The 23,009-nt window shown below is 45.7% G+C and overlaps 1 long non-coding RNA gene across 1 annotated transcript; it reads right to left on the reverse strand.

Annotated features, from left to right (window-relative positions):
- Positions 1–9,535: 9,535 nt before the first annotated feature.
- Positions 9,536–22,434, reverse strand: LOC122455748. The gene is made up of 3 exons (XR_006274199.1): positions 21,979–22,434; positions 19,294–19,407; positions 9,536–9,689 (listed from the first exon to the last, which is right to left on the reverse strand). It is a non-coding gene; the product is annotated as an uncharacterized LOC122455748 (long non-coding RNA).
- Positions 22,435–23,009: the final 575 nt, after the last annotated feature.

Raw genomic sequence — 23,009 nt, forward strand, 5'->3', positions numbered from 1 at the left:
GAAAGAGCAGAACGTGATCTCTTCATGCATCATCCCCAGACGAGCAGGTTATAACGCTTTGCTTTGGTCAGTAAACCAAGCTTTTTGCTTAGGCCATTGGAGACTGAGGTGGGCAGCAACATGATGCCAAATCAAGAATCCTATCTCTATGACCACACTAAGGCCCTGTCAGTGGTGCAAGTAGGGTGGTCCGGTCTGGTACGCCGTACCAGTAAGCTATTTATAGCCAGTACACCATACCGGAAACACACAGGAGGAGCAGAAAGTTGGACACTTTGCACATGAACTCTGAACTGGTAGGGTAGAGAGACTGAACTGAGCAGAGAGAGAAGGGGCTCTTTACTTGAGGGAAAATGTGCATCCCAGATGGGAAGGACTCTGACACAGTCCAATGGGAGCTGCAGGGGCAGTGTCTGCAGACACGAGAACGGCGTGTGGAGCCTTCCTGGCTGCCCATGCACCTAGAAGTAGCAGGGACCTGGCAGCTGCTTCCTCAGAGCCATGGTAAATGCTGCCAGGACCCCACACCTCAACCCCTTGCCCCAGCCCAGAGTCCCCTCTGGCACCCAAACTTCCTCCCACCCCCCCATCCCCCACTTCCTTAACCCCAAACACCTTATCCCCAGCCCCACCACAGAGTCCACATCCCCAGCGGGACCCTGCACCCCAAACCCCTCATCTCCAGCCCCATCTCAGAGCCTGCACCCCCAGCTGGAGTCTTCACCGCCCTGCACCACAACCTCCCCGCCCCAGCCCAGAGCCCTCTCCCACACCCTGAACCCATAATTTCTGGTCGCACAAGGAGCCTGTCCCCCTGCCCAGAGCCCATCCCCTCCTGCAGGCCAACCCCCTGCTCCAGTCCAGAGTCCTCTCCTGCACTGCAAACCCCCTCATCCCTGGCCCCACCCCAGGGCCTGGACCCTGAGCTGGAGCCATCACTCTCTCCGCACCACAACCCCCTGCTCCAGCTTGGTGAAAGTGAATGATGGTCGGGGAGAACGAGTGATGGGGGGGGAAGGAGTGAACAGTGGCAGAGCATCAGAGCAACTACCTGAAAGGGGGTTTCAAAGAGGATGGCTCTAGACTGTTCTCAATGGTAGCAGATGACAGAACGAGGAGTAATGGTCTCAAGTTGCAATGGGGGAGGTTTAGATTGGATATTAGGAAAAACTTTTTCACTAAGAGGGTGGTGAAACACTGGAATGCGTTACCTAGGGAGGTGGTAGAATCTCCTTCCTTAGAGGTTTTTAAGGTCAGGCTTGACAAAGCCCTGGCTGGGATGATTTAACTGGGACTTGGTCCTGCTTTGAGCAGGGGGTTGGACTAGATGACCTTCTGGGGTCCCTTCCAACCCTGATATTCTATGATTCTATGATTCTATGATCAGAGAAGGGGCGGGGCTTCAGGGAAGGGGCAGGGCAGGGAGAGGGACAGAGGTGTTCATTTTTGTGCGATTAGAAAGTTGGCAGCCCTACTTGGATCTCTAGCTTATGCTGTAACAGCTCATGCTTTTCGCTTGGGAGGTCCTCAGTACATAAGCCAAGATCATGACTGTCACATTAGCACATGCTAGTACATTTGAAACTTCTAGTGTAGACAAGGCTGTGTCCAATTTAACATATGCTAAACCTCTTGAGTTAAAGCCTAGGCCTTAGCATGTGTCAAAAGCAGTATGCCTTGTCTACACCAGCCTGTTGAAACGTGAGCTAACACACAAACCTGGGAAACACTAAATAGCTCCCCGGGCACACATAGCATTTTATACTTCCCTGCCCCCAAGCACTGACCCTGCATATGAAACAAGGAAAATCTTTATCAGGGGACAAGGAAACACAGCAATAATCTATATACATCTGAATAAATGAATAACTAGTACAACATCCAGCCTCTTGGTAACTTAACCAGTAATCTTTTACCCCAGTTCACCCTATCTCCAGCCCTCCATTTCTCTTTGCTACACCCCACTCCCAGTTTGGTGTCCATGGTTAGTTAAGACCAAGACTCCAGGAATACAACTGGCCAAGCCCTGCCTCCAGCCCCTAGGGAAAATGCTGTCTGGTCTGGTCCAGGGTTTCCACCACCTCATACAGCAAAAGTGATATCAGCTTTGTTGATGCTGAGGAGGGGACCCTCACCGGAGATCATTCAGCTCTGTTGCTGCCCGCTGCACCTTCAGCAAAGAGCAAGCCTGTTACTGCCTTTCGCTACAAGTGTCTCTATGCCATCTCTCCTCACAGTCATCCCTGCATCTTCTTTTTGCAAAACCTTCAGTGCAGAACAATCAAGAACATATAGAACCTTCAGTCAGAGTCCTTCCCATCTAGGATGCACATTTTCCCACAAGTAAAGAGCCCCTTTTCTCTCTGCTCAGTTCAGTCTCTCTACCCCACCAGTTCAGAGTTCATGTGCAAAGTGTCACTGAAGGAATTCTGGATAGAAAGCTTGTGCAAATGAACCATCTTTAGTTGTACTTTCCCCTGTTCACCAATACATGGTGACAGAGAGCTCCTTTGCCTTGTGGAGCACCTGTCCACTCTTTGGTAGCAATGAGCACCCTACCCACTATAGCTTCACTCTTACATTTAGGATCACACCATATTTTAAGATTAAAAGTTCTGCTGCAAAATTCTCCTTTCCAGGGGAGATGGGCAAGGCAGTGGAAATGCAGGAGTCCTCATAATTTCCAAAGGAAACCTGTATAGACATTGTCCAACAAAGGAGAAACACTCAGAGACTCTTTTAAGGCAGGTGAAGGTTAACGAGGGAGTGAGTTTCACAAGTGGTGACAACTTCCTTCCTGGGCTGAGGGGACATTTCAGAGATGTTCATTTGAACTATGAGGCCAATGACAAAAGAGCCTCTGAACACATAACAACTGCTGTGGCTGCATACCTGGAGCAGAGAGCTATGTTGTTTTACAGAAGGGTCCATAGCTGCTTTCCCATCCTTCTCTTTCTTGGCGAATCTAGAAAGGGATCAGAGCTAAAAATAATTGCTTTCAAACTAGAGAGGGCTCAAGATCCAGAAGCTGAATCCAGATCTCGACCATCCCAGTGTTTGGGAGTGTTTGGGGAAGGCAACCCACTATGAAGAAAGGGGTATTTGCAAAATGTCGATCTGGTTCTACGTTTAGAATCTGAACCCTCTAAAAGTTTGTGGGTGGTTAGATCGGGGATGTTGGTTTGGGCCCATCTCTTCGTCAAACATTAAAAGATGCATATCTGGTTGTTTATATATCATTAGTTCAATAGTAACGCACTAAACAGGAAACAGGGAAGTGGATGAAAATGTCCATAAATAATTGTTTTTACCTATGTTTATTTGATCACATTTCTCCTCTTCCAACAACAGTCATGTTAATGAGCTGCTGTGAAACAGGCAGAAGAAGAACTTAGCCATTATCTCACTGAGCCTAGTTTGGATGTCATTTGAGCTATTTCAACTTACCCTCGAAAGCTGTCATGTTCCAATTAAAGGGCTTAATGCAGCCCACAGTTGCAGAAGCTTTATGAGACTCCAGAGTTTCTGCAGCGTCACGAGAAACCCACCATTTGAAGGAGCAAGTTTCCCAAGGGCAGTGGCTGGGGGTGGCACAGGCCAGGGACAGTATTTAGGTGACACGGGATGGTGACTCCAGTTCCAAGCAGAAGAAGAGGTCGTCAGCTGGGGAAGAAGTTAAAGAGGCCAGCACAGGCCAAAGACTAGGGCTCCTGGCTGATAGCTCCATTGTAGAGTGGGGATCTCTGCACTGGGGAGCCAGTGAGTTGAAGATTCACTATCTTCCTCCCAAAAAATTTACAATTGTGGGGTATTTTCAGCAGGGAAGCTGTCCCATGGAAAAAAGGCCATGCTATGGTCATGGATACCCCCTTCCCTCCTGACCCCACCCAGCAGTCCTTGGTGCAGTAGCTTCCTCTTCTCATTCCCAGTCAGGGGTTGAAGAACCTCACTCATATGTCACACTAGTCCAGGAAGGGAGTTGTAAGAGCTCCCATTGCTCCCTGTTTTGCTCTATTGTTTGTTTTGCATAGGAACAGCTCAACCTCTCTTCCACTCCTGGTCCAGAGTTATTCTGGGCTTCCCACTCCTGGCACGTCTCCAGACAGACAGATGAGCACAGACACAGCATTAGGATCAGTCCTTCTTGGGGAAGAGAGCCCAGCATGTCCTTCTACCTACACTGGGGCTTGGAGCTTTACTCCCTTCCAAGCTAGGCTCACCTGGCCCCACCATAGTAAATGTCTGGGAATCTGAAAAGGGCCGCAAATTAGCTCTTACTATCTGGAAACCAATTCTGCCATTGATAATGTTAGTTACAAAACAATGCTGTTGCAGTATCTCTCAGGGAGCTGGAGCAGGTGATTTGCAGATCTCTGTCTCTGATGTTGCCAGTTTCTCCCAACCTGTCCTCACTGAATTCCCTCAGGGATCAGTCAATGGACCCATTAGTCAGTCTGTATTTCCGTCCCTCACCTACAGACTCAAGAGGCCATTTTAGTTTCCTCGATCAAGTCAGTGGGATTTCGGTAACACCCCTACTCCACTTGCCACTTACACAGGGACGAACTGCTGTGGCAGTGCAGACGGGATTCCCATCTGCAGGCTGGATATGATTATGCACATTCCACATACTAAAACTGGGCTGCACTTGTCCCTGAGAACGTTTCTCTGCTGCTTTGAAGCCTGCAGCTCAATGCCAGTGGTGTCTATGGAGTCACCTTCAAAGGAGAGCGGCACAGCAAACCAGACACATCACATTCATTGTATCTGAACCTCTTACCAAGGAAAGGGTAGTTCATGGTATGTTTGTCATTTATAAGGTGCGGAACATGGAGTGGACTGACTAACTACTGATGCTATTTACAGCAGGAGTTCTGAAATTAGGACATTCTCCAGTCAGGGATGTAGATTTAGGTCAGATGAGAATAATTCTAATTATGGGGCAGAGCGATAGACCTCCTGAAGCTTGGAGCATAGTGTTCCTGCAAGAAGCCAGGAGGTAACAGTGTAATATCTACACTGGCACTAGCCAGGGGTGGGGGAATGACAGAAATCAATTGTAATTTTTCAGTTCTTTCTAGAAAAAGGAAAGGGACTTTCCCTTACAAAAAGAGAAAAGAACGGTTATGGGGTTGCCTATGCTAATGGTATTTTCAATGGTGACTTTGATTTTGGTTCCAATTCTGCTTCCAGAGACATCAATACCCTTTAATTTCCAGCCAGCCAGCTGGCTACAGCACATGCATTATGATTATTACATTTCCTCTGAATGTTGTTTTTGCTTCTGAGCTCTGGGACTTATTATAGATAATTAAATTAACAATTGTCAACAAATAATTAAAGGCAGCACAGGTAGCACCACCTATCAATGTTCCCTCTAATTTTTTATGTCCATGTGCAGAATGAATTTTGTTATGTGCACTAATATGGAGGTGATGTGTGGCGGGGGTGGTGCCGAGGGGTTTGGAGTGTGGGAGGGGGCTCAGGGCTGGGGCAGAAGCTTGGGATGCAGAGGGTGTGGGCTCTGGGATGGGGCCAGGGATGAGGGGCTTGAGGTGCGGGGGGGGGGGCTCAGGGCTAGGATAGAGGGTTGGGGTGTGGGCAGGGGGACTGAGGGCTCTGGCTGGGGATGCAGGCTCTGGGGTGTGGCCGGGGATGAGGGGTTTGGGGTTCAGGCTGCCCTGGGGCTGTGGCAGGGAGAGAGGACTCCCTCAGCCCTTTCTCACTGCAGCAGCCCAGGGCCAGGAGAGAGAGCGCCTTTTCCCAGCTGCAGCAGCTCTGGGGCCAGGACTGGGGGACAGGCACCTCTCCCAGCCTGTGCAGCCCTTGATAGCCTGCTGCATGACCACACAGCTTAGGGGGAACTTATCCTACTATTAATATAGCCTGGAACTTCCAGTATAGAAATTTGTTTTCAGTTGCTTACAACTTTTCCAAATTTTTAACCCTTTGGACTCAAAAATGTCCATAAATAGTTCAGAGAATAGTTCAGCCATTTCAGAGAATGAAGCTAAGGAAAATTACGTTGTTTTGCCCATGTTAAAAAATTCTGATTACCTCTTTTTTGAAAAACTCTAGACCCCCATAGTTTAGAGCAGAGACTTGAAATTTGGCAGAGAGGGGTGGCCTTTGTAGCGTGTGTGTGTGTGTGGCCTTTGGACATCCCTGTAAAAATCTGTCCAGTTTTGGTCAAGTAATCCTCCTTTGAAAAATTGTAGTTTGTTTATACTCAATAGAAACATCTTGGATTTTAACAGCTAAATTCCCAGAAGATTCCATCCATACTGAGCACGCTCCAGCCCTGAGCGGGACTTTCTTTGCAATTACAGCTTTGGGCTGCTGGGCTGGGCACCTGAACTGAGCCAAGGGAGATGGTCCGTCCTGTGCTCTCTGTGACTCCCCTGCTGCTGCCCAAGCAGTGGGGAGGTGGAAGCTGTTTGACTGGAATGCAGAGGGGACAAGAGCCAAATCTGGAGGCTGGAGCAAGGGAATACACTGGTATAAGGAGGCTGGGAATGGACAAAAACTGGGAGTGGAGGCTGGAGTGGGAAACTGGGACCAGAAGCTCAGGTGGATGCGGAGACTGGAACTGGCCAGGCCAAGAGACAGAAACTGGGAGCCATGAAGGGAAACATGAGGTGGGGGACTGGGAATTAGTAGACAAGGGGGAGACAGATCAGATGAGAAGCTGGGGGGAAACTGGGATGGGGAAAAGAAATTGGGACTGAGAACCAGTGGGGAAGGAGGAATTAGGTGAGATGGGAAGGGAGACAGATTTGATGAGGAGCCAGGGTGCAGGGGGAATGATGGTAGTGGCTGGGCAAATAGACTGGGACAATGAGCCTGGGGGAGATGCTGAGATTGGATGAGGAGCCTGGAAAGAGAGATTGGGACTGGGATCATGAGCTAGGACTGGAGGAAGGACAGGTTGGAGGGGATAGAGAAGAAGTGCCTGTGTCCAGTAGATCGCCCCCCCGCCTCCCGGAGCCTGGAAAGGGGCCCAACATTTCTCACTTGCACCATTACTCTGCTGCCAGCAAATGCTTGTGAAGCCCACTGGCAAAATGTCGCATCCTCTCTAATGCTGGTTCCATAAAGGATGACAACCTACTACTGCTAACAGTTATTCCATTAGCTCAAGGGGCAGTGGTTTGTGCTGTGGACCTAAAGGTTCCATCCCTGCTAATGACCCATGTGGGTGTCAGTATGAAACCACATGATGAAAATTCTGTTGGGTGGGGAGGTAATTTGCTTTTTTAAAAACTTAGGAAATTACAGACAAAAACTATATTAAAAACACTATTAAAGGTTGCAAAGTCAAGCCCTGCAAGGGCACAGTTTTCTTCACTACACAATCCTGATTCATCAGTCTGTGCACTGAATGTGGCAGGGTTCCTGAGAAAAAAATTGCATGTGATCAGGCAATTAAAGACTGCTTGTGCATATATACAAGGCAGTCAAACTAAGGGTGAATAGGCAACCTTAATTCTGCCATTTTCTAACTTTTGAGTGCTTGACTTTATAACATTAATAGTGTTCATTTATGTGGTTTTTTGTGTCTAATACTCATATATGATTGTATGATTGATATTTGTGAGTAAATTTTGCATTAAATTTAAGACCATTGCACTTAGGAGAAAACAAACTACAGAAAAGAAAAGAAGAGTCTCTAAGTTTCCTAGTGAAAAGGGCCCCAATCAAACGAATTAGTCATTCAGTCATCAATGTGTGGGTTAACCTGACTCACAGTGACCTCTTTGTTCCAATGAAATATTTGAGGAACTGAAGAAATGCAGGAAAAAAATGCATCAGAAGTTGTAAGTGTCAAATTTATCATCTGTGTGCTCTGTGCAATTGGGGCCCTTTTCCTATGCTGCTTACACAGGGTGAGTTCCAGTGGTCAGTCAGCCAAAGGCTTTAAATCGTTGCCGTTTCAGTACTTACTCTCTTGCGGGCACAACTATTCCTCTTCTCTTTGTACAGGACTAAGGATAAGAGACTGAGGGAATACAATGGGAGACTTCAGCACCCGTGGGATGAAGGGATCCAGTATGTGCACCTTCACCCCCAATCTTACTTGCAAGAAAAAAATGCAAGAAAACCTTTTGCTATGTAAATTTCTCAACTGTGAGATATTAATCCATGGTCCAGTCCAGAGTGTTTTAAAACACTCAGCTAATTGCATGTAGTTTCCAGATATCTTTGCTGGGGAACTTTTTTGCTTTATAGAATGTTTGATTCAGAACAGAAAATACAATTGTTACTTGAGCTCTTCTTGGGTTTCATATGTTGGAGTTGGTTCCCCAGAACTGAACTGAACAAAGCATGTGTGTTATACCCAAAATTTGGGAAGGAAGTGGCTTAGCTGGTACAAGACAAAAGTTCATTATTAATGTTAATCTTCAGCACCTCTAGAAGTATAAGGGCACAGGTGTTTCTGGAGTTTTGGTGGGGTGGTAGAAGAATGCCAGTGAGGGCATAGGAAGCATAAAGATATAATCTTGGAATAACACAGGACAGGGAGATCTCCCTTGAGGATTTATAAGACTAAGATGTCTCATAAGGGGAAGTGGGAAGGAGGAAGTCACAGAAAACTGGAGAGTCACTGGAGTAGCTTTGACCAGTTCAAAGTTGTCCAAATTTTCTTTCTTCCTCTCAGATTACTGGGCCTGAAATTAATGTCCCTACAGTGTAAGGTACCCAGGTCCCACTCCCCAGAGTGTATGGAGAACATATTGCACAATAATACAGGGCAGCTGTGCTTGCCAGATTATTAGCATATTGGTGCATTAGGAACATCAGTATACAATGGATAGGGTGGTAGTAGCAGAGCTGGAAAAGCCACACTGCATCATGCACTTCACCAAAGGACAGAACATAGTGCCCAGCTATGCACATACAACCAGTAGACATGAAAGTCAATGGAAACAGTGGGTCCTTAGTATCAGAAAAGCAGGCACCAAGTGCCTGAGAAATCAAGGGACACAAAATCAGTGAACATTTCTGAAAATCTGGCTGCATGAAATCATCCTGTTTACGATAGTATACCATCCTGAACACAAGAGGCAGCTCTTCTTAAACATTTGTAGCCAGTTTCAAAACCAACACCAATTCTTAATGTGCTATGAAAATCAAATTAGATTACAGGTCTGTTGTTATAAAAAAAAGTTGATTGTTTCCCCCCTCATATTATTATTATTATTATTACCATAGCCTTAGGAGCCCTAGTCATGGATCTAGTCATGGGCCAGAACCTCTTTGGGTTGGATGAAAAGCCTGCTCAGATGCAGGTTGTCTTCAGGGAGGGTGAATGCTGAGTTCACAGAGACACTTTAGGCTTAATCATCACTTTATATATATATTTTTTAATTTTCTTAGGCCCTGGAAATCTGGGAAAACTCTAAACAGTGTTGTTATTTCTTTACCTTTTACATTAAGTAGGAACATTCCATTTACCTACAGTGGAGCTCTCGAACTGTGTTGCCTCCAGAGTAAGTGCTGACCATGCCTAAAACCAGCTCTGCATGTTGGGGTTACAGCTGCTGTTCAGAGAAGCTTATGGAGGTGTATTCAGTCTGTGACTCTGATGTAGGCTGTCTCTGCCCACAGTCTTCTCCAATCCTTATGTAAATTGTTCGTAACCTCCTTGGTGATGAAATTTCCACATGAGATTCCTCAGGATTTTGGACCTAGATCAGAAATAAAAAAGAAGGTAAGAATCTTACCCACGTGGATCAGCCTTGAGGAATAAGAGAATCTCACTGAAGGAACTGGGTATATTTAGTTTGGGAAAGAGGAGATTAAGGTGGGGACATGATAGCGGTCTTCAAATAATTGAAAGGCTGCCATAAAAAAGATGAAGAAAACTTGTTCTTTCTTGCCAGAGGGCAGGGCAAGAGACAATGGGTTCAAACTGCAGCACAGCGTATTTAGATTGAATCTCAGGAAAAACTTCCTAGCTGTAAGAAGAGTAGGACAATGGAACAGACTGCCTAGGAAAGTTGTGGAAGCCCCTTCACTGGAGGTTTCAAGAAGAGGTTGGAGAGCCATCTGTCTTGGATGGTTTAGACACAACACATCCTGCATTTTGGCAGGAGGTTAGACTAGATCTGAGGTTTTCAAACTGCGAGTCGTGACGCAGTACTGTGTGGCAGAATGGAAGGCACCGGGTTGCGACGGCTCTGGTCAGCACCACCGACCAAGCCATTAAAAGTCTCATCGGTGGTGCTGCCCAGCTAAGGCAGGCTAGTCCCTACCTGTTCTGACACCGTGCTGCACTCCGGAAGCGGCCAGGAGCAGATCCGGCTCCTAGGCAGGGGGGACCACGGGGCTCCACATGCAGGCCCCACTCCAAGCACTGGCTCCGCACTCCCAATGGCCAGTAGCTGGTGGGGGAGGGTGGTGCCTATGGGTGAGAGCCACATGGAGCTGCTCGCATAGCTCTGCCTAGAAGACAGACCTGCTGCTAGCCGCTTCTGGGGCACAGCATGGTCCACGGTGCCAGGACAGGCAGAAATCCTGCCTTAGTATCCCCGCTGCGCCGCTGACCAGGAGCCACCTGAGGTAAACCCATGCCCCAATCCCCTACCCCAGCCCTGAGCCCCCCCAAAACCGGAGCCCCCTCCTGCACCCCAAACCCCTCATCCCCAGCCCCACCCCAGAACCTGCTCTCCCAGCCCAGAGCCCTGACCCCCTCCTGCACCCCAACCCCATGTCCCAGCCCAGAGCCCTGTCCCATACCCTGAACCCCTCATTCCCAGCCCCACCCTGCAGCCTTCACCCCCACACCCCAACCCTCTGCCCCAGCTCTGAGCCCCTCCCACACCCCAAAGACCTCATCCCCAGCTCCACTGGGTGGCGGGCATCAACAATTTTCTTCAGCTGGGTCACCAGAAAAAATGTTTGAAAACCACTAGACTAGTTGACACTTGTGGTCCCTTCTAGGCCTTTGGTTCTGTGATTCTATTTTTCATTATATAACAGCAAAAGGAGTGATTGTTCCTGTTCCATCCTCCTTTCTTGGATTTGAACAAAGTTGAGTGAATAATTTTTGTTTTGTTTTGGGGGGGCTAAACTGAAAAAATCTGGAAAAAATCAGTTTGGTTCAAACCAAAACTGATTTTTTTGTTTCTCAATGAAAAAAAAATAAATTGGGGTTGTTTGACCAGAAATTAGTTTTCTTAGGGCGGTGGTGTTCATTTTGAATTGTTTTCATGTGTTTTTCACCCTCCCTTTTTTAATTTGGCTAAATTTCAAAATAAAATGGTGTTTAATTTTGAAATGGTTGAAATGTTTCATTTCTACTTTTTCCAAAAAAATCCCATTTTGGGGTTGAAACGATTTGTAAACTCAGACTGAATTTGGCAGACAGTTTCAGTGCCCCTCCCCAAATGCATTTTTCATCAAATTTACTATTTGCCAAATACATCCATAGTATCAGAGGACTGGAAGGGACCTTGAGGGGTCATCTAGTCCAGACCCCTGCACTCATGGCAGGACTAAATATTATCTAGACCATCCTTGACAGGTGTTTGTCTAACCTGCTCTTAAAAATCTCTAATGATGGAGATTCCACAACCCAGCTCTAGCTCTAAAAAGGGTCCCAAAGCTAAGGACAATTCAAAACAATAAAGTAAAATGATGGCAACTGCAAGAGACAAATTAAGAGGAGATTAGGGGCTGAGATGGACATTATGATTAAGGCTAAGATTTTGTCACGGTTATTTTTAGTAAAAGTCACGGATAGGTCATGGGCAATAAACAAAAATTCACAGAAGCCGTGACCTGTCTATGACTTTTGCTGCTGGGCTCCATGGTTGGCTGGGAACTGTGGGGTTTTCCCTCTACCTTTGGCAACTGCAAAGGAGAGTCCCCTCCTTCCACAGCAACTGGGAGCTGCAGGGTGACCATATTTCCCAAAGAGAAAACGAGACACACCCCAGCCACTTGCCTGAGGCATCCCCCTCCCTCTGCGTGAGGCTGTCACCCATCGCTGGAATCCCAAGTAGGGTCCCCTCAGGAGTCTGTTGCCTGTCACTGGAACCTTGCAGGGGCCTCCTGTTGCCTGTCGCTGATGTCGTCTATCGCTGGAACCCTGCCAGGGCCCCACTGGCTGCCAGCTCCAGAGTCCTGCCACCCTTGGGGCTGAAGCAGAGAATGTCAGGAGGTCTCTGGAAGTCATGGTTTCCATGACTTCCATGACCTCCGTGACATAAAGTGACATAAACGTAGCCTTAATTATGACACATGGCAAAAATATCTTCATCAGGGCACCTGGAATCCATAGATTTATGCAGAACAGACTCAAATGATCAGGGACAGAGGAGAAATACCATGTTACTTCTACCACCTGATTTGCCCCATGGACTAGCCCCAAGGGCCAGACCCAAACTGAGAACACGCCTTGAACAGAAGATTAGTAAAGTGCACAGATATCTGGAGAGAGGAAAATGTTTGCAAAAGACTTTTATGGGGAGATCACAGAGGCTACCACAAGTAGAGCAGAGCAGTGCTGTTTGGCTGAGAGCGTCTGAGCTCAAACCAAGGCTGTGGTTCAAGTTGCGAAGTTCACACAACTCTAGTCATGGGTTGGTTGGCGGATGGGTCAGCGGGACTGTTGGCAGTTGTGGGGGTCATGATGCTGTAGTGGATATCCCTGAGATCGGGGGGAGGGATAGCTTAGTGGTTTGATTATTGGCCTGCTAAACTCAGGGTTGTGAGTTTAATCCTTGAGGGGGCCATTTAGGGATCTGGGGCAAAAATTGGGGATTGGTCCTGCTTTGAGCAGGGTGTTGGACTAGATGATCTCCTGAGGTCCCTTCCAACCCTGATATTCTATGATTACTTGGAAGGACCAGAGTCAGTGATACAAAGGTAGATGGGAGGTGACAAATGAGATGGAGGAACAGGCAGCTGAGTAAGTTAGGGAACAGAGGGGGTGATATGTGAGGGACACATTATCTGAGCTTTTCGCAAGTGTGTGTTTAGTAAAGGGTTCATGAAGCTTTGGTCTGAAAGTGAACTGATTTATCCTACCTCAGCAGCAAACAACTTACTCTTGCAAAGGCAGGTGCTGACAGCATGTGCAGGAGGAGCACAGAAAACTACACAAAGTGGAGCTGTAGAAACCCCTGGTATTGTTGCAAGAAAATCGTGACCCTCAGCAAGGAGGAATAACCACCTAGAGGGCCTGGAGTCAGGGGCTGCAGGAGAGTGCCTGCTGAGGAACATATTCAGAGTTGGAAGAAAGAAAGGCAATCCAATGATGCTGCAGTCAAAGGATGAGTTTGGGCAGAACAGGAGTGCAATCATTCTCTGTGGGTATGTCTTCAATGCATAGTTACCCAGGGTTCTTAGTTTTAGCCCCAACTCCCTTACCATCCACACACACAAACATTTTCCTTGGGTTTGGTGGTGCTTTAAGCTGACCTGGCTGGGGTACAGCTTAGAACTCGGGCTCCCCTTTACCCCAGGCTGAAACCCACTATATTGCAGTCAGGAGACAGGCTGAATCATACAGAATCATAGACATGTCAGGCTGGAAGGGACCTGAAGAGGTCATCTAATCCATGCTCCTGGCTGAGACAGGAGCAAGTATTATTGAGACCATCCCTGACAGGTGTTTCTCTAACCTGTTCTTAAAACCTCCAATGACAGGGATTCCACAACTTCCCTTGGTAACCTATTCCATTACTTAGCTATCCTTCTAGTTAGAAAGTTTTTCCTGATATTTAACCTGAATCTCCCTTGTTGCAGATTAAGCCCATTACTTCTTGTCCTACTTTCAGTGGACAGGACAATTGACCACTAAGCTTTTTTTACTAGCCCTTAACATATTTGAAGACTGTATCAGGTTGTCCCTCCATCTTCTTTTCTCAAGATTAAACATGCCTGGTTTCTTTTACCTATCCTTATAGGTCAGGTTTTCTAAACCTTTAATAATTTTTGTTGCTTTTTTCTGGACTCTCTCCAATTTGTCCACCTCTTTCCTAAAGTGCGGCACCCAGAACCAGACACAGTAATCCATCTTAGGCCTCACCCATGCCAAATAGAGCGAGACAATTTAGCTCCCATGTTTTACATGCAAACCACTTGTTAATACATCCCAGAATAATGTTTGATATTCTTGCAGGTGCATCCCATTTTTGGATCAGATTCAATCTGTGATTCATTATAAAATTCTGATCCTTTTCAGCTGTACTGTCACCTACCCAATCATCCCCCATATCATATCTGTGCATTTGATTTTTCCTTCCTAAATGTAGTACTTTGCACTTTTCTTTACTGAATTTCATCTTGTTGATTTCAGACCAATTCTTCAATTAATCAAGGTCATTTTGGATTCTAATTCTGTCCTTCATAGTGCTTGCTGCCCCTTCCAGCTTGGTGCCATTCACAAATTTTATAAGCATACTCTCCACCCCATTACCCAAATCATTAATGAAAATATTGAATAGTACCAGACCCAGGATAGACCTATATGGGATCCCACTAGATATATCATCCCAGTTTGACTGTTGAGTTTGGTTTTTCAACCAGTTGTGCAGCCACTTTATAGTAATTTCACCTAGACCCCATTTTGCTAGTCTTCTTATGAGAATGTCATGTGAGACAGTGTCAAAAGCCTTACTAGATTCAAGAAATATCATGTCTACTGCTTCCCCCCACCCACTAGGCCACTACCCCCCAATTCAGTGGTCCCCAAACTTTTTATTTCATGCTCCCCTTTACCCCTGTCTTTGCCTTCCCCCCACCCAAGCCAGGAGCAGGGCCACAGCTCCAGGAGGGGGACGTGGATGGGGTAAAGGGGTCAGGCCACAACTGGGGCCGGGGGCCAGGCCAGGCACAGAGCCTCAGCCCCAAGCTTGGGGCCGGCAGCCAGTGCCAGGAACTGAGCTGGGTGTCACTCCTTCCCCACCCCAGGCCTGGGCCCCAGTTGCACCCCCCAACATTCCTGCTTGCCCCCTAGGTGGGTGCTCCCCACAGATTGGGGACTTCTGTTCCAATTTCTTCATTGTCTTCCCACAAGTCTCCCTGAAAGACAGAAAAGGTCTTTCACAATTGACTGGCAAAGAATCCTAGAGTGTTTCAGCATAAAGAACCACAGGCTATGCCCCAGACACACACAGGTGAGTGCAGAGACAGTGAGGACACATTAACATGGGCAGGGCTTTGCAGTGGGAATGCTCACACCCAGGCAAGGCTAACCTGCATGTTCAGACCCAGTTGCTAATCACCAAAATTAACTCTGCAGTGAAGCTGTACCGTACATGTTTGTACAAGCGCCTGGCACAATGGGGTTGTAACTCCGTGGCCTCTAAGTATTATTACAATATAAATTTTAAATAATGAAATAATAATAGTATTAATTAATAATCTATGCACCACAGAACAGACTTGACTAGCCCCTCAAATTAACTACTCTCCTTCCCTTTTACAAATTCTAATCCCCATTAATATCTGTGTCCTTCTCTAGTGAATTCACATTTACTCACTCAGAGAATGCTGCAATAAACCAGGTGATGATTTTGGAGCAGTGTCAGAGCTCAGCCCTTGTGGGCTCATGCTTGCTCTGGCCAGCCAGCTGAGAGGAGAAGGCTGCAGGGTTTGCTGATGAGGCCTCCCGGGCCACAAAATCCATAGCTTCAATAGCTAGGCTTCAATGTGCTCCTCTTCCCTGAAGCCCCACCATCCCAGTATATCAGACACCATACCTGTGGGGGAGGATTGTTCCTGGCTGGAGTTACACCCTCCCATGTCTTAGCACTCAGATAATATGACAGTGTCTGCAAGCTTCAAAGATTTGTGTTCTGTTTCATGAGAGAATAGGATGAAGAATCAGGTCCTAATAAGTACTGTATAGAGAACTGGCCTTACTGGCCAGGCGCAGACGGCCAGCCGCCCATCTCTTGGATCTCTGTTCACTGATTTTTATTCAGATCAATAATAAAATTTGCTCTGAGCTTTTCAGAAAAAAGTTGTTCTGGAAAAAATTCTGCAATGAGTTACACAGCAATGTTAAAAGAAAAGGAGTACTTGTGGTACCTTAGAGACTAACAAATTTATTTGAGCATAAGCTTTCGTGAGCTACAGCTCACTTCATTGGATGCATTCGGTGAAAAATACAGTGGGAAGATTTATATACACACACAGAGAACATGAAACAATGGGTTTTATCATACACACTGTAAGGAGAGTGATCACTTAAGATGAGCTATTACCAACAGAAAGGTGGGGGGGGAAGGAGGAAAACCTTTTATGGTGATAATCAAGGTGGGCCATTTCCAGCAGTTAACAAGAATGTCTGAGGAACAGTGGGGGGTGGGGTGGGGGGGAGAAATTTTTACTTTGTGTAATGACCCATCCACTCCCAGCCTCTATTCAAGCCTAAGTTAATTGTATCCAGTTTGCAATTTAATTCCAATTCAGCAGTCTCTCGTTGGAGTCTGTTTTTGAAGATTTTTTGTTGAAGGATAGCCACTCTCAGGTCTGTAATCGAGTGACCGGAGAGATTGAAGTGTTCTCCGACTGGTTTTTGGATGTTATAATTCTTGACGTCTGATTTGTGTCCATTCATTCTTTTACGTAGAGACTGTCCAGTTTGACCAATGTACATGGCAGAGGGGCATTGCTGGCACATGATGGCATATATCACATTGGTAGATGTGCAGGTGAACGAGCCTCTGATAGTGTGGCTGATGTGATTAGGCCCTCTGATGGTGTCCCCTGAATAGATATGTGGACAGAGTTAGCAACGGGCTTTGTTGCAAAAGGATAGGTTCCTGGGTTTAGTGGTTCTGTTGTGTGGTGTGTGGTTGCTGGTGAGTATTTGCTTCATGGAGTGAGCAGGGAGCAGGGCCTCGGAGAAGGGGCGGGACAGGGACGTGGTCTCAGGGAAGGGGCGGGGCAGGGGGCAGGGCCAGAGTCTTTGGGTTTATGTGATTAGACAGTTGGCAACCCTACAAGGTGGGCATGGGAAACCCTGGCCATCCCGGAAGAGCGTGCCCAGCAGCCAGCCAGCAGTTCGCTGGGCATCAGCCAGCGCAGGTGCAGCACCACTCAAATGTTCCGCGGGCACAGCTTGTGTGTGCGTGGGGGCCCATTGACTCTTCTGCCCTGGGACCTGGAATTGCTGTTGGCAGGTCTATTTGCTATCATGGCAGTAGGTCAGAGGTTTCCAAATTTGGTCAGCATTTGCTGATGGATCATGGCTAGCTGGGAGTTGTTCATATGCATTGCAATGAAGAGCCTACAGTCCTGTAAAAACGTCTAGAAACAAAGAAGTCAGCCTAGCTGATTATGGGCCTCAAACAATGCCCTTTGAAACCAGAGGGAGTCTTTCCATTGACTTCAATGGCTATTGGATGAGGCCCTATATGAAAGGCTATTGTTGTGTAAGAGGAGGAACTGATTTAGATAACTGGAGCATGGAGAGTTATTGTACCCTATTTTCCCTGTATTTCTCTGTATTTTAATTTCATATTTACTTTGGTCTGATTATGCTTTTATACCCCCCAAAATAAATGCAAAAACCTATAGTTGAAAATTTAACCATGCAAAAAATAGAAATCATGACTTGAATATGGCCTATACATTTTATTGCTAATTATTTTAGCCCTAGTGTAAACTAGAAAAGGTTTGCCATTATAGATATACCAGCAAACCCTCCCTAGAGCAGACACAGCTTACACTGGTAAAGAGTGCTTTTATTGGTATAGCTTATACTGATTCCCCAAACAAAATAAGCTATACCAGCCAAAACCTTTTTGTGCTGGTATAATTGTAGCTACACTAGGGCTTTTCAGATATAAAAATGTCACCTAAAAAATCACATCCCTAGCCAATGTTGCCATACCAGAAATAGTTTCTAGTGTAGATCTGGCCTGAGTTTAAATTTAATCTAGGCAAAAATGTCAAAGCGAATAATTTATTGGACAATTTTGTCCCTTTCTGTTGTGTTCATTTGAACCCTGAATATTGCTGGTCTTCAATATTCAACATTCCAACTGTTTTGTTTAGTTTTGACTGGATATATGAAACATCAGGATAATTCTGAAAAACCAGCATTTCTGGTGCAAATACACATACTTTGTCAAAATTTGCTTATCATAAACATTCTCCAGACCTCACTTCAGATTCACTATGGGCCAGATCCTCAGTTGGTGTAAATAAGCACAGTTCCACAGAAGCCAGTGAAAACTACACCTATTTACACTGGATGATGATCTGGCCTGTATGCTGCAAACAGTAAACAGCTCCTTTTCTTTTCGCAAATACAGACTAACACGGCTGCTACTCTGAAACAAAAGAGGTGCAAACACAAAGCAAATACATTTAACAAAATGAATGAATAAACACAAGCAGTTTGTAATGTTCCACCAAGTAGAGTTAATTTATACTTTTAGTACTCCAAAAATATGCCTTAAAAATTGACCCAGCCAAATGCAGACTGCCAATTCTTAACACTATGACATGGGTGGATCTGGTTTTGTTATTTCTTATACTACCTCTTGTTGCTTTATGATTCGGACCCTCTTCTGTTGAACTGCACCTGTGAACATGTTTGTTTAATTAATATTTTCCGGTCAGATGCTCTGTGCTGCAGATGCACCACTCATATCTTTGCAAATTTATTAGCTCTAATGCCACCTACAGAAACTCCGGCAGGTGACCTAAAAAAAAAAGATATTTGCCTTCAAGTTACACATTTCTGAAAATATATGCTGGGAGAAAAATGAGAAAATGTTACTTACAAATAATTGCATCAATTTCCTGAATGATCCATCCCAAGAAGTCTTTAATGACTATGAGTTATGTAAACTTTGGAGGGGTATGTGTGTCTCTGTGATTTTTCTTTACAGGAGTATCCTATAGAAACACTACAAGTTAACTTTACAATTACCATCCTGAAACTTTACAATTACCACCATATGCCACCAATGTGTGTTTGTGTTATGGAACAACAGAATTGTTGCAATACCCATTATGTCCGGACATTGTCATATATTGATGCAACAGTCACATTGTGAGTCTGTTTCCTGAGGTTGCATCACAACATCTAAATAAACTCATGGCTCCTTAGCTGTCCTATGAGCTCATCTTGCCCCAGAATTTGGCATGTCCTGCAGATTTCAGGGCAATATGGCATTGAGAGCTTGACTTTGGAAGCGGGGAGGGGCAGAGCACGGACTTTTCAGCGGCCAACTACTATCACTCAGATTTTTTTTAAATCAATAATTTAATAAACAAAAGCACCAACAGAAGTGAGCGAGAAGCAAGAGCAGATCCACCCACCTCTGAGACATCTGAAGTAGAAGAACAGCAGCAGGAACAGCAAGATAAAACAGCAGCCACTTACAGCGATGAAGGCAATGATGTAGACAGAAGAGACCTTTTCTCCTTCACTGTCTGATATATGAAAGAAAACATGCTGTATTTGTATTTTATAAACTAATACTTATATAAGTGTACATACATTTTCCATAGAGGATCCTCAATCAGGCAGGATTAAAAAAAGAACTAGATAAATTCACGGGGAATAGGTCCATCAATGGCTATTAGCCAGGATGGGCAGGGATGGTGTCCCTAGCCTTTGTTTGCCAGAAGCTGGGAATGGGCGACAGGGGATGGATCACTCAATGATTACCTGTTCTGTTCATTCCCGCTGAGGCACCTGGCATTGGCCGCTATCGGAAGACAGGATACTGGGCTAGATGGACCTTTGCTCTGACTCAGTATGGCTGTTCTTATGTTCTTATGTAGGCAGCAGTGTTAATATCAAATAGGTGACAACTGCAGGTAAGATGCTGCTGTATTAAGGTAATCAATGAACATTAAGAGCCAATTTTTCAGCCAAGTTGGAATCAACCATAAGGGAACTTCTTTTCTTACACTTACTACTGGGATGTCTAAGCAGCTGTGAAGCCTTCACTTCATCCTCTAAGCTGGCCTGGGTACTCAGTGATGCAAGGGCTTCTGTGGAGCCCTGCCTCAGTCACTGCAAACCTTATGAGACTCAGGCAACATAAGTTGAGAGCACCCAGCATTTCAGAGGCAAAGTGATCCTCCAACTAATCCTGATTCAGAGATTCTAAGTCCAGATGATCCGCTAGTCTGACCTCCTGCATAAAACAGGCCATGGGACCTACCCAGTAATTTCTGCATCAAGCCCACAACCTCTGTTTGAACTAGAACATCTTTTTTTTTTTTAAGAAAGAATCCAGTCGTGATTTAAAGACTTCAAGCGACAGAGAATCCATCATCCATCCTTAGGGAATTTACTCCAATGGTTAATGACCTTCAATGTTAAAACTTTGCACTTTATTTCTAGTCTGAATCATGTTAGCTTCAATTTCCAATCCCTGGATCTCCTGGATTATGCCTGCTAAATTAAAGAGCTGTTGGAAAGCTCTTCCCCATGTAGGTATTTATAGACTGTAATCAAGTCAACTCTTAACCTTTTCTGGGATAAACTAGATAGTTTGAACTTCTTGAGGTATGACTTCCAGACATCAGATCATCCTTGTCAGTCTTTTCAAAACCCTTTCCAATTTTCAGCATCTTTTTTGGCATGTGGTACCAGAAGTGGATACAATATTACAGTAATGATCTAAGTAATGCTTTATGCAGAGAACAGAAGAAAGGCCATACTGAGTCAGACTAAAGATCCATCTAGCCAAGTATCCTGTCTTCCAACAGTGGCCAGTGCCAGCTGCCTCAGAGGGAATGAACAGAATGGGTAATCACCAAATGATCCATCCCCTGTCACCCATTCCCAGCTTCTGGCAAAAGTAAGAATGCTTTCCCACTCATAAAGGATATTCATATCCTTATGCATCCAAGGACCTCATTAGCCCTCTTACCTACAGCAATATACTGGGAGCTCATGTTCAGTTGGTTATCCACTGTGATCCCTAAGACCTTTTCAGTGTCACTGCATTCCAGGAGATAGTCCCTCATTTTGTAAAGGTGACCTACATTCTTTGTACTTCGATAACTCATCTCTTGTTTGTGTTAAAATGTGTGCTCTTCCAACGAGCCCACCTTACCAAGGAATCCACGTCAGTCTGTATAACTGCCCTGCTTCTATCATTATTTAACACTCCACCAATTTTTATATCATCTGCAAATTTTCCTGGCAATGAATTTATATTTGCTTCCTTAATCCTATTAGAAGGGCTCCATGTTTGTCACAGAGGTAACGGATTCCATGACTTCCTGCAAACTCTGTGACTTGTGCAGTGACCAGTCTGGCTGACCCCAGGACCGCCCGATCAGGGCGGGGGCCACTGCTGGAGTGGCCCCAGTCCTGGGGCCAAATGCACCAGCCACTGCTCTGGTAGCCCCAAACAGCTGGTCCTGGGGACTGTCTGAGGAGTGGCCGATGCAGCTGGCCCTGGTGACAGCCTGAGCAGCGGTCCTGGGATGGCTGGAGCAGTGACTGGCCCCCTGGGGCTCCCTCCCCCACCCCCAGCAGTGGCCGGAGCAGCTGCTGGCCCCCCGGGGCTCCACCCATGGTGGCAGCAGACCCCACGGGGCTCCCGACAGTAGCTGGTGCCATGGGCAGTGGCCCCCCCTAAGATTCAATCGGGGTGTTTATGATTATACATCATGGACAGGTAACGGGCTGTGATTTTTTGTTTCTTCCCGTGACCTGTTTCTTGCCCGAGGCTGAGGAGGACCAGCAAAAATGTTTGTGTTCAGCTGAGACAAAATATTCGCCTTTGTGCTGTGCTTTCAGTAGCACCTTTTACACCTGTGATTTAATCTGAGAGACAGGGATGGGAAGTGGCTGTTGCTATTGAAGATCCATTTAGATCAGAATCTGTGACATCATCTGAACTGTCTTGCCCACATAGGTCTATATCTGCTCACAGGATAAATATTTGATTTTTGCACACCCCTCTTCCTGTTTGAATGTGACATCAGGGATAGGTCAGCCTGCGTCAGTGCCGAGCACATTATAAATCGCCTACTTACTGGAACCTGCATTTCCACGGTTGAAATGAGGTTCAGATACAGTTAATGTGATGTGTCTGGTTTGCTGTGGTACTTTGAAGGTGACACTGTAGACTCCGCTGTCATTGAGCTGCAGGTTCTGAAGGAGCAGAGATGCATTTTCAGGGAAAAATACAGTCCAGCCCTTGTATGTGAGATGTATATAATTATGTCGAGAGCAGTGCGTGGGAATCCCCTCGGCACTGACAGAACAGTTAGTCACTGTGCAGATGGTGAGTAGATCAGGGGTCTTACTGAAATTCCATTGAATTGACAAAGGATGGTAAAAATACCTATGGAATTTATAGGAGACAGACAGAAGGACAGACTGACCAACAGTTGCATTGCCTGAACTTTGAGGGATTTCAATAAAGACAGGTTGGGAGAAACCTGCAATAAACAGACAAATATCAGCAAATCATCTGTACCTGATACCAGAAAAAAACATTCTAATTGAATACCGCTTTTCTACAGGGAAAATTGTAATCTGTTGGTGTTTTAAAGAGTTTATTTCATTGCACCCAGGTTTTCCTACATGAAACACTACAAATATTGTGGCAAAGCCTAGCACCATATTCTATATATTTTATTATTTTCCAATAACTTAATCGCTATCTTAGGACTCGAGTAGGTTATAACAATGCTCCCGAAGGAGTCCGTTGGCAGGGAATTCTGATAAAAATTAAATCTGCATGTTGGGGGAGGGCAGCAGCCCCAGTTAATGCTCAGAAAGATGAGTCTATCATGTGGGAAATGATCTTTTTAAAATACCTTGACAACTTCTGTAACTACACAAATGGAACTGTTGAGCAATTCCATGGCCCAGTTCAGTAAAGCAGTGGTTCTCAACCTTGCCAGACTACTGTACCCCTTTCAGGAGTCTAATTTGTCTAGCATACCCCCAAGCTTCACTGCACTTAAAAGCTACTTGCTTACAAAACAAACATAAAACGTGTCATAGCACACTATTACTCATATTGCTTACTGTCTCATTTTTACCATATAATTGTAAA

The sequence above is a fragment of the Dermochelys coriacea genome, chromosome 9 (genome assembly GCF_009764565.3).
Source record: "Dermochelys coriacea isolate rDerCor1 chromosome 9, rDerCor1.pri.v4, whole genome shotgun sequence".
Classification (NCBI taxonomy): domain Eukaryota; kingdom Metazoa; phylum Chordata; order Testudines; family Dermochelyidae; genus Dermochelys; species Dermochelys coriacea.